This window comes from Nylanderia fulva, unplaced genomic scaffold, assembly GCF_048542155.1.
Source record: "Nylanderia fulva isolate GAGA-0341 unplaced genomic scaffold, ASM4854215v1 Scaffold1454, whole genome shotgun sequence".
Lineage (NCBI taxonomy): Eukaryota > Metazoa > Arthropoda > Insecta > Hymenoptera > Formicidae > Nylanderia > Nylanderia fulva.
The window spans coordinates 1-12017 of NW_028189682.1; the positions used below are offsets into that span (position 1 = coordinate 1).

Here is a 12017-nt window from a genome sequence, read left to right on the forward strand (position 1 = left end):
AAACGTCTGACGAATAAACTAGTTAGTAAGATCATGGCATAATAATGAGATCATTGATGATCAAACATATAAATTTTTAAATTGCTCGAAGATCCATAAGAACGGTCATCCATTGAGAATTATTGTGTCATCGTTGGGCAGTTCCTTTTATAATATTGCCAGTTACATTCATGATATATTACCCATCAAACACCGATATATAATTGTTACATTGCTATAATAAAACGGAATATAACAGGTAATATAACGTGTACGTTACATGTAACATTCATGTTAGTTGTAATTACTCTTTCATAGATGTAACATTTTAATATAATATATATTACATTGTAGTTATATTGTAATTATATACCAAATAGCACATTGATGTATTGATAAGTCAGTGCTATCTTAGGATATAATGACAATATAACTACAATGTAATATATGTAATATTAAAAATGTTACATCTATGAGTGGGAAATTACAACTAACATATACGTTACTTAACATAAGTATAATTATTACGTTGCTGGTATTAATGTTAGAACTGATCAAATTAAGATGGTGGACGTGTAATTTTATTAATAAGTTATGACGATGAGATGTTTCTTGGCTGTTTGTCGTTGTTTACAAATCCAAGATTGTTTTTGCAATTGAAAATCGTTGAGTGACATAATTAGACTAAATTAATTTGTACAGTTTTATACGTATTGAGTAATATTACTTAACTAGATTACAATTAATGAGCATACTATAAAGATTTCTGGAGCTCTATGGATCCCTCTATCACCGATATTAGCTGAACTATAAAGATTAGTATCGTATTTGTCTAATTCAAATTCGTTTGAAAGTATCGTTTGAGTATAAGTTCAAAAAACTTTAATAGTTATATTTGCATGTAACGTGCTTCCTATAGACGCATATTGATCGTAAATACTAAACAGTTTTCAAGTTAATGTAGTAGTACATTGAACATTTTATGTATAACATCTTATGCGGCATCCTCCTCTATACCGATATTAAAGTCATCATGGAATTAGAAAACAAATTGAATTCTTTAAGTTTAAATTCGCTTTGTATATTGCAATGTAAGTGCACCATAGAGATTTTGATCTCATAAACTTTTGCAAGATATTAGTAGAATATTACTTTTAATAGTATACATTTCTCTCTCCGGAAAAATTCAATCCATAAGAGAAACGCAAATTGAACTTATATAATCCGGCTATATATTTGGCATAAATAATTTCCAACATCTTTAATGATAAACTTGTTCTAAATAAATATCAAAGAGAGAGTAAGGGGTTAGTGGGAGGGGCAAAAGAGAGGGAGGAATTGGGGAGAAGAGAATGAGAGAGAGAGAGATCAATTATTTCAAAAAAATATTAAAACAAATCTATATCTTATTGCAGTACTTTCATTACTACATTCTTTGAGTATACAAAAATGTTTCTAGATTTCTTCTTCAGCCATAGTACTATGTTATGAAAGGACAGCTTTAACATAACTGAGATGCTGTAAATACATATACTTATATATTTAAAATTTTTTTAAAAATTAAAATTTTGTATATGATTAAAATTTTGTGTATGAATTGTTATCAACTTTATTAACAATTTTATAAAATGTATTCAGTCAATGTTTTTATATTTAATTGCATAATTTTCAACATTAATTTTAGTTTAAGTCTTAAACTTTATTTCTCTTTATACCTTAAACGTTATAGTTATTAAAAGATGTAAAATATATAATATTAAAGACGGTAAGTATATTTCAATTATATACCTGAATGTAATGTTTAAGTTTATCTACAAAAATGGAATAAACTTCGAGGATGATTTTACTGATTGTTTATTTGGAAATTTTAGACAGATACTTTGCATATAAACTTGCATAAGAATCGGCAATTGCCAAAAAGTGCAAAGTTATGGCTAATCTTTGCACAGATATTGCTTTTCTATGTGATGTCTTTTCTGCTTTCCCAACATATTTATCAGATACTCAAACTCAACTAGCGACATATTCTTGATATTTTTGGACTATCCTCGAACAGATGAAACTTTTAGCCGCGTAATAAACTTGTACACTTTGCGATTTGCGAAAATTGTTTTTGTCCACCATCGTCGTGCTTTCCTATATAGTTTTTTCATTATTAAGTAGTGAAGAGAAATGTAGCTAACAGCAGCTAACTATCATATATGTATAGAGAAATAGAGATAACGAGCAAATTTTTTTTAATTTAGAAAATGAGGTATTTTTTTGTAAGTATTTTTATAATACAGTAAAAATTGATATAAATAACGATAAAAATTTATACATCTTTGGATAATTTATATATTCTTTTTTAACGTTAGTTTTTTTCGAAAGTTCACAGACTTCGTAAACGCTCGCACTATAAATCGCACTATAAAGCGATACGATTTATTATCGCTTTCTTGTGATTTAAAAGATCACAATCACATAAAGAAACTTATGTTTAGTCTACATATAATATATATACTTTTAATACTATATAAATAACATACAGGTACGAATCGTATCTTCAACTCTCTAAGCACCGACATGTTATATTAAGGAACTTTGAAATAAAATTCTGCACGTGGAAGCTTTATTATTACTTTGTGATGAATAAGAGAGAAAATCTTCGCGATACCTTTAGCTATCTAATCTCTTTGGCTGCGGCAGTTTGCAAATAGCATTGTGGACTGGCATGGACAACCAACCGGCCAATGCGATTCCGATTGAGTCCGACATTGTCGCGATTCCAAGAGAGGCCTCACGATCCGCTTTTGGAATCTACAAGCAAATCAATTTTACATTATCGTAAAAAAATAAATCTCCAGATAGATAGTGTGATAAAATTATTTTGTTTAATTTAAAACTTTAAACATATAAATTAAATGAATGAATTAAAATTTTAATTTAAAACATATTTTATTGATTTTATTTTATATTTTTAGATTTATATATTTTTTAGTATAATGTAATTTTATTTTATAATAGCTTTATTACCTCAGATGACATCCGAAAGAAAGTGTTCACATACGCCCCGCCTCCAAGTAGACCCTCCCACATAACAAGGCCAAAAACGATCCATATATTTGGTATATAATAGTATATAGTTTCAAACAGAAGAATTATGACGTTAAAGAACTGAAAAGAATAATCAATTTTTAGAATAAATTTCATAAAGACTACATATAATTCGTATTTTATCAAATCTAATGGAATATTAGTTTATGTAATCACCTGTAATAGGGACAAAATCCAATTCTGTCAATCGTAAACTATGTTTACCGATGATCTGGAGAGAAATACACCTATCTGGTAATCCGCTTGGAGCCATCTGTATTGTTCATGTTGTTTCAACCAAATACTGTCGAATTCGATGAGCTCGTACTATAAACATATCACTCACTTTAGAAGTTCGGTTGATACAGATTTTTTTATAAATTTTTATAACTATAGAACCTATATATGTATAAACGTGATAGATGCTATAAAAGCATCTTTTATTTTAGCAATATTATTTCATAAATATAATGCTTAACGATGTAATTTCTCTACATATCTCTTCTCCTTTCAAATACAAATAAATTAATTTATCTTTTCAATAACAACATAACTCCATGATTATCATACAATTAATACTAACAGAAAGGAAAGAAGAGATAATTTAATAAATACAAAAATAGATTTAAATAAAATTAGCAAATACTTTTTATCGGTTTAAGATATAGTTTCCCAATGAGCAATATATATTATAAAAAAAATAAAGCACTTAATTCGTAAAATACTCAAAGTTTAAGAGTCGGATTTCTAAAAACACCATCAAAATGGTAATATTTCCAGCAAACACGGTATATCAATGTTATATACATCAAGCATGTTACATATAACGTATATGTTAGTTGTAATTTCCCACTCATAGATGTAACATTTTTAATATAACATATATTACATTGTAGTTATATTGTCATTGATATCCCAAAATAGCACTGACTTATCAATACATCAATGTGCTATTTGGTCTATAATATAACTACAATGTAATTATGTTATATTAAAATGTTACATCTATGAGTGGAAATTACAACTAACATGGATGTTACATGTAACGTACACGTTAGATTATCTGTTACATTCCGTTTTATTATAGCAATGTAACAGTTATATATCGGTAATATAACGGAATATAACAGGTAATATAACGTGTACGTGACATGTAACATCCATGTTAGTTGTAATTTCCCACTCATAGATGTAACATTTAGTATAACATATATTACATTGTAGTTATATTGTAATTATATACCAATAGCACATTGATGTATTGATAAGTCAGTCCTATCTTGAAATATAATGACAATATAACTACAATGTAATATATGTAATATTAAAAATGTTACATCTATGAGTGGGAAATTACAAACTAACATATACGTTACATGTAACATGCTTAAGTATATACATTTATATACTATGTTGCTGGGACATTATTGTAATCATACAATTCTTTTTTTAAAAAGTCTGTAGACATCCTTAATCCTGACCCTGACCTTAAAACCCGATCCTGAGAATTAAAAACAGATTTTAAAATTCCTATAGACTTATAAATATTTGAATAAAAAACTTTATAATTATATATAACGTGCTTTTTGCACACATAATCCAATTTCTTTGGTTGAATATAGATATATAAAATTAATAATATCGCTATTTTATGCTAATCATATATAGAACTTCTAAATATGGAAGGTGAATAGAAACGTTTAAGATGAACTATGTTCAGCAACTGCTCATGCGCATTTTGAGAAAAAAGTCATCTTGAACACAGTTTGCGCTCCTAATTCCTCTTCCATATCTATATTAAGTTCTATGGCTTCAAATAAATACATATTTAATAATATACATATATGATATATATATATATATATATATTTATAATTTAAGAAAAGAAAGTTACTTTAAAAACGTTAATATCAACGAATGTTAATGTAATGTTTTTTTAAAAGTCTCTTGCGCTTCTGTGGCGTTCGTAAAATAGCACGCTTGCTAAAGACACTAAAGATATCTATGAAAAGGACATCATTAAAGAAAACTATTCTAAAAGATATCTTATAAAAAGATAACTATCTTGATATCATTTCTAAGAAAAATTAATTAAGTCTTCAAAAAGTTTCTTTAGAGTTTTATCCTTTCAATAATGTTTACTGGGTTAAGAGAATGTAGCGAAATATTGTTTACCAGGCCTTGATTAATGAAATATTCAAAAAGATAAACTAGTCCGAGCTGGGTATCATGTACTTCAGCAAGCCAGGCATTAAATTGATCTTGTCCTTGAAGCTCTTCTCGGGAACTTTGATGATTGTTCTTGACTTTCGACACCGGTCTTGATAATTGATATTCTGGTGTGCGATGGATGTTTGAGGATAAACCAGAACGTGATTGCTTGCAAGAGTGGCACAATTAACATGACCACAATGTGTTCTCTATAGAATAGTATCATAGCGAGACCAGCATAAGATAAGCACCGATTACTCCTGCACCGCCTGTTCCCGATGACCATGTCGAATCACTTGTCTGCAAGAAATTTTATTACTACAACGTTCTAAATTATCACCTAGCTAAGAAAATGATAAAAATAAATTAAATATAAAATTTTTTTTATTAAAAAATAAAAAATATTACATAAAATATAAAACTAATACTTTTAATTATATTTTAATTTCCATATTTTTATTATTAAATTACATCTGAATTTATATATACAGGGTGGGGGGGGGGGGGGGGGGGGGGGGGGGGGGGGGGGGGGGTTTGGGGGGGGGGGGGGGGGGGGGGGGGGGGGGGACATATTTAATATATATTTATTATATACTATATATATATATAAGATATATATAATATATGCGCATTCTTTTAGCTAACTTTATTGTTACATAGGTCAGTCGCTCAAGATAAGAATATATTAATTTTGAACACTTAAGAAATTTTAAACGAACAACGCATTGCCATTATTTATCAGTATTTTTTTCAAAAGCTGTTCTAAATATCAATAGTTTTTATGATGCTGCACATATAAATCGTCGCAAGCACGTAACGATCATTTAAACATTGCTAGCAGAACAGAAAAAAGGTCTATTAAGATAGTTATCTTAAAATTTATGTTATACAGATATATTCAATAACATTAATTAGAATTGGGTTAACAAGTGCGAAAAGTTGAAACTGGTGAACCAATTGTCAATCACGCAGCACTTGATAAAGCATTCTATGTGTTATTGCAAGAAGTGAGGCAAAGGGCTGTTTCGGCGCCGGTTCTGTGCGCGAGGAGGCACAACAAGGACGACGCTGCCGGCTTCGTGAGGACGCTGCGGGAGCAATTCGAGAAGCTGCGACCGGTGGACGGAACCCGACACGGGGAACAACGGCCGTTTGTCTACCGGGACCTGGCGACGGCCGAACAGGTGTTCGTGCGACACGACGGGCCGAGGACGATGCTGCAGGCGCCGTATGAGACCATACGCGATCGTCAGCCGCAACGAAAAGATCTTTGTCGTGCGCATGCACGGCAAAGAGAAAACGGTCTCGATAAACCGGCTTAAACCCGCTTATATTTTGCAGCCCGAAGCAAAGAGCAGCAGCTCGGCAGAGTCGGCGACACGGAGCTGAGAAGGTGCGGTCGACGGACGGAGAACGCGCGACGACACGAAAGTGCCGCGCCGAGAGGACAAGACGACGACGAGAACGGGAAGAAAGGTCCGATTCCCGAATCAATTCCAGGTGGGCCTGTGACACCAGGGAACCAGGACGTAGATCGTGAAGCCCCTTAGGAATCGCCGCGAATATATAAAAAAAAAAATTAAATATACGGTTCGCCATTTTTTTAATTCTTGATTTTGTTCTCGACGGAATTTGTATGTATATAGTAGGACAGACATGAGCCGCGGAACGCGAAAAAGAAAAAAAAACGAATTCGACGTATAAGACGGGCAACAAGAGCCAAATCGCGGATGACAATACGTTATCCTAACGAAACTAAATAATTCTTCGTTAGAATTAAATACCGGTGCACAAGGCACCAAATTTTTACTTGGACACGGCCAAGATTTTAAATATGAAATAATCTCATATTTTGAGATTTAATTTCAATACCCCTTTAACCCCTCTACGGAAAATAAATAAATGAATGCAAGAGAAAAATATAGATCCGAAAATCGCTGAATCGGGAATCGAACCCGAGACCTTTCGCTTGCCGGGCGACTGCTCTTCCAGCTGAGCTATTCAGATCCTTTCGATTCTATACTTTTCTCTGTTATATATATTAATGTTGGTAAACAAACGCATTTTTTAAGCCAGCGTGTATCAAATATAAGAGTTTTAACAAGGCTCTGTAATATAAATATAAATTTAACGTATAAGACGGGCAACAAGAGCCAAATCGCGGATGACAATACGTTATCCTAACGAAACTAAATAATTCTTCGTTAGAATTAAATACCGGTGCACAAGGCACCAAATTTTTACTTGGACACGGCCAAGATTTTAAATATAAAATAATCTCATATTTTGAGATTTAATTTCAATACCCCTTTAACCCCCCTACGGAAAATAAATAAATGAATGCAAGAGAAAAATATAGATCCGAAAATCGCTGAATCGGGAATCGAACCCGAGACCTTTCGCTTGCCGGGCGACTGCTCTTCCAGCTGAGCTATTCAGATCCTTTCGATTCTATACTTTTCTCTGTTATATATATTAATGTTGGTAAACAAACGCATTTTTTAAGCCAGCGTGTATCAAATATAAGAGTTTTAACAAGGCTCTGTAATATAAATATAAATTTAACGTATAAGACGGGCAACAAGAGCCAAATCGCGGATGACAATACGTTATCCTAACGAAACTAAATAATTCTTCGTTAGAATTAAATACCGGTGCACAAGGCACCAAATTTTTACTTGGACACGGCCAAGATTTTAAATATGAAATAATCTCATATTTTGAGATTTAATTTCAATACCCCTTTAACCCCCCTACGGAAAATAAATAAATGAATGCAAGAGAAAAATATAGATCCGAAAATCGCTGAATCGGGAATCGAACCCGAGACCGAGAATTATTTAGTTTCGTTAGGATAACGTATTGTCATCCGCGATTTGGCTCTTGTTGCCCGTCTTATACGTTAAATTTATATTTATATTACAGAGCCTTGTTAAAACTCTTATATTTGATACACGCTGGCTTAAAAAATGCGTTTGTTTACCAACATTAATATATATAACAGAGAAAAGTATAGAATCGAAAGGATCTGAATAGCTCAGCTGGAAGAGCAGTCGCCCGGCAAGCGAAAGGTCTCGGGTTCGATTCCCGATTCAGCGATTTTCGGATCTATATTTTTCTCTTGCATTCATTTATTTATTTTCCGTAGGGGGGTTAAAGGGGTATTGAAATTAAATCTCAAAATATGAGATTATTTCATATTTAAAATCTTGGCCGTGTCCAAGTAAAAATTTGGTGCCTTGTGCACCGGTATTTAATTCTAACGAAGAATTATTTAGTTTCGTTAGGATAACGTATTGTCATCCGCGATTTGGCTCTTGTTGCCCGTCTTATACGTTAAATTTATATTTATATTACAGAGCCTTGTTAAAACTCTTAAAAACGAATTCGACACATCAGAAATCTGTATATACAGGGTTTGTCCGGAAAGTAATGCGTCGCATTTTTTTAAAAAAGAATTTATTGATCGCATAGGTAAAACAACTTAAAATTGTTCGAAGTATGACCCTTCTGCGTCAATACATTTTTGCCAACGCGATTTCCATGCGTCATAAGATTTCTGGAACTCCTTGACTGGGATGCTGTTCAGGGAGGCCGTCGAAGTAGCTTGTACGTTGTCAACCGACTCGAGCTGTTGTCCTTTGAGCTCCCTTTTCAGCCGAGGAAATAAAAAAAAGTCCGCCGGGGCCAAGTCGGGACTGTAGGGCGGCTGCGGCACCGTTGCCACACCGATCCGGGTCAGGTAGGCCGTAATATAACTTTATCGCATAGCGTTGCTCTATCGTTCTCTCCATCACAAGTTCGACGCGACCACTAAGCAGAGGTTCACAGAATAAGCCGTCCTAACCCTCCAAGCGCATGGAAACAATTGAGCGACCTACCGTTGGAAAGCTAAGGGTACCCCCCTTCCTCCCCAACCGGTCCCATCGCTCTGCGATGTATAGTCGCGTCACAAAAAAATGCGACGCATTACTTTCCGGACAATCCCTGTATACAGGATGAGGCAATAACTAATAGGACCTTAAATATCTTCGAATCTATGAGGCCCAGAGGAAGATTTGTGTAACAAAATTGCACGGTACGAAGGGGGCTATCATATGGCAATAATAATTTTTGTCCAGGTGAAGGCGCTTCGGAGATACCAAGGTCATCTTTATTTTTTTAAATGGATTCAATATGTTTTTTTTCTATAATATGATAGAGGAACTCGAAACAAGTTCAGAACTCACGACATAAGATCATTGAACAAGATTTAAAGTAAAGAAAAATCGATAGAAATACATTTTTATTATTAAATAAAATTCACGTTTACAAAAGATATTCGAACGGATACATCGTGTATGATTGACTGACTTTTATTTTAATTTTATTTCAACCCATTTTCATGTCTAGTTTATCCTGAGTACTTGCTCAGATGCCTTTCAGCAGTGATCTTTACAAAAGATGTTCGAAGTGATGGCCATTATTATCGATGCAAGACTAGATTCTTCCGATTATTGATTGAGTTGCTCTTTTAATAACGTTTGGAGTTATTAATGTACAGGCTGTAATAATCTGTTGTTGCATGGCTTGAGGTGTAGTTGGTTCTTCTTTGTAGACCATGTCCTTTAGGGTTCCCCATAAAAAGAAATCTACTGGTGTCAAATCTGTGATTTGTCTTTCGAGGAGCACGTAAACTTATGCACGAGTCGTGCTTACAAGACGCTTGGATTTATAATGAGAGCATGTAAATATTTTGTAAATATTAACACGGTGCGGCTATTGTTTTGTGCGCTGGTTCGGCCGAATCTGGAATATGCATCGGTTCTGTGGGCTCCATATCAGCAAAATCTTTGTGTCCGGATTGAAAGAGTCCAACACAGATTTCTTCGTAGAATCAGTTATTATACCGTTCGATGTCTTACTCTGATCATACATATGATATCATTTTTAATAAAGTTAGATTAATTACATTAGAAGATAGAAGAATTTTTATGGATTTAATGTTCCTATATAAATTAATTAATGGGCGAATAATTTGTCCGGAGTTACTGGCCAGGATCAACTTGCATGTTCCAGCTAGGTCTCTAAGAAATAACGCGATTTTCCATGAGGAATGTCACCGGACTTTATACGGTAAAAATAAACCGCTAAATAGATTGTGTATGTTAGCAAATTCATATGCGAATCGGTGCGATTTCTTTCATTCTTCTGAACATGAGTTTAGGCGTTCTGTATTGGCGTGCATCAGCCGACAGGTTGAGGTAGCAGTCAAATAGAATTTTCAAATATTTGGATGCGTGCATGCGTTTGATTTCTGATCGTAATCTGGCCTTAATCTTGATCTTGCTCTTAGTCTTAATCTTTCCGCATAAGTTTAATCTATATTTTTTTGTTTTGTTTTATTTCTTTTAATCTTTATATATTTCTATATGTTATTGTATTTTTCTTTTTTTTTTATTTTTCTTTATAAACTATTGTTTGTACTAGAGGGAATTTTCCCGTTTACATGAATAAATAAATAAATAAATATAAAGATTTTGTGGAGGATTTTTAGGTTGACGGAGCTTTTCAAGGTCATTCAAAATTCAAAAAAATATTACTAGCTAATAGATTTAGTAAAACCCTATTATTTTTGTTTAAAACATTGAGATTTGACTATTTGGAAACCCGAATGTTTCATGTTTGACTGGTTATAACTCGATAACTGTCCATTATTGAACTTTGTGTCTATTACATTTTTGGTTCAGTAGGTCATAAGCTACAACATATGAAAAAACCAACTGATTATACCGGGAGACATTTTCCATGATTAGTGCGGGGTTCCTTCATTTAAAAAATTTAGAACTAAGCATAAACATTTTACGCGACAATAGGTTTCCTCTTAATCTCATTTTTTTAAAAATTAACCGTAGGATTATTTATTTTATTAACAACAAATGGAAAAACAAAATTGATTTTTAAGAAAAAAACTTCACAATATTGAATTTGAAATGTCATCCTTATTTTCTGATTCTTTTCTTGATGAATTTTATGCGTATAATGATGAAGGTATATGTGAACTAACTATTACTCAAAAAAATAGACTTAACAATAAATTTAATTGTATATTGATAAATATAACGTAAAAGAAATTTTTTTAGAAAACATAGACAAATTAAAATGGCTTATTAATCTTAGTAATAAAGCTTTGCCCAGTGCAGTTCAGAACATTTTATGCTTGGGTGACAAATTCGGCCTTAATTTTGCTTGTCAAAATTCAAAAGATCGTAGTTCTGTTGTTATTGAACACATTAAAAATTTTGAAACGAACAGTAACAAGATATCTGAGGAATCTAGAGAATCTGTAAGAAACAGGTTTATTAACTCTATTAAAAAATTCTTACATAATAAAAAACACTCTAATTATATTGATGATATAATTCAGTTTCAATACCAAAAATGTGATAGATTCCTCAGAGAAAACAAAGATTTATTTGTCACGAAAGCGGATAAGGGTCAAATCACGATTGTTTTAAATAAAGTAGATTACATTAAGAATATGACACACTCACTTGAGGACATCACAACTTATAAAAAACTTAACAAAAATCCTATTAAAAAATTTACTAATAAGGTTAACGCTATGGTTCGCTCTTGGAAAGATAACAATATAATTGACAATATTACTTGTAAACGTTTGGTTTGCAATAATGGGAATCTACCTAGAGTTTATGGCTTGCCAAAGGTGCATAAAATTGATTGTCCTTTACGACTTATTGTGTTCTCGATTG

General features: G+C 32.5%; 1 pseudogene across 1 annotated transcript; it reads right to left on the bottom strand.

Annotated features, from left to right (window-relative positions):
- Positions 1–1817: 1817 nt before the first annotated feature.
- LOC146724166 (battenin-like) lies at positions 1818–5506 on the bottom strand (annotated as a pseudogene). Its single transcript, XR_014924187.1, has 4 exons — positions 5230–5506; positions 3232–3381; positions 2995–3135; positions 1818–2778 (listed from the first exon to the last, which is right to left on the bottom strand). The product of XR_014924187.1 is annotated as a battenin-like (transcript).
- Positions 5507–12017: the final 6511 nt, after the last annotated feature.